The sequence below is a fragment of the Nannospalax galili genome, unplaced genomic scaffold, assembly GCF_000622305.1.
Source record: "Nannospalax galili isolate Female #2095 unplaced genomic scaffold, S.galili_v1.0 scaffold735, whole genome shotgun sequence".
NCBI lineage: Eukaryota > Metazoa > Chordata > Mammalia > Rodentia > Spalacidae > Nannospalax > Nannospalax galili.
Genome location: NW_008337053.1, coordinates 3,334,042 through 3,334,781, shown reverse-complemented (window position 1 = coordinate 3,334,781; position 740 = coordinate 3,334,042). Strand labels below are relative to the sequence as shown.

The 740-nt window shown below is 41.6% G+C and overlaps 1 protein-coding gene across 3 annotated transcripts in view; it reads right to left on the bottom strand.

Moving 5' to 3' along the window:
* Spock1 (SPARC (osteonectin), cwcv and kazal like domains proteoglycan 1) overlaps positions 1–740 on the bottom strand; it is a 562,385-nt gene that overhangs the window by 530,332 nt on the left and 31,313 nt on the right. The window lies entirely within an intron of this gene.

Here is a 740-nt window from a genome sequence, read left to right as displayed (position 1 = left end):
ATCCTCCCCCTCCCAATCTTCCCCCCCTCCTCCTCCTCCTTCTTCCCCTCTTCTTTCTGTTCCTCTTCCTCCTCTTCTTCCTTCTCCTATTCTCCCTCTCCTTGTCCTCTTATGCTTTATTTTTTAAATGATTTATTGAGAATTTCGTACATGCATATAAGGTGTTTTGATCAAATCCATGCCCACTCCCTCCCCTCCAACTCCTCCCATATCTCCCATCACTTTTTTCTGATAACTTCATATATTCTTTCTTCCTCTTTGATTATTTTTATGGGGGTTTTGGCTACTCTAACATTCCCCCCTCTGAAGAGGTAATCCTAAAATCTTTTAAGAATTAGATAAAAACTTTCAACATTTTTGGCCTTTGGAACTGAGTATGTTGCTAAGAAGCCCAAGGACGTTGTGACGTTTAGCCAAGAAACTGGCTACTTTTCTTTGGAGTCTTTTTACCCTAACTGCCTAGCCAATTCTTACCTCCTATTCTTATCACGCCATCCTCTGAAAAGGTTATCCAAATTGCTGATAGGGAGTCAGGATGCAGACTACTCTGGCTTCTTCCATGCTAAACAGGGATGCAGGGTGAGGCAATTGAGGTACCTCTTCAATGGGTCTATCTAGAAGACTCCCAAGTTACATAACTCTTATCTGTAGGGGGAAAAGAAAGTCTTTGAGTCCTGAATAGGAGATGTGAAGGAGAAGTAAAGGCAAGAGTAATTAGCATTACAAGTTCTAGACAAGGA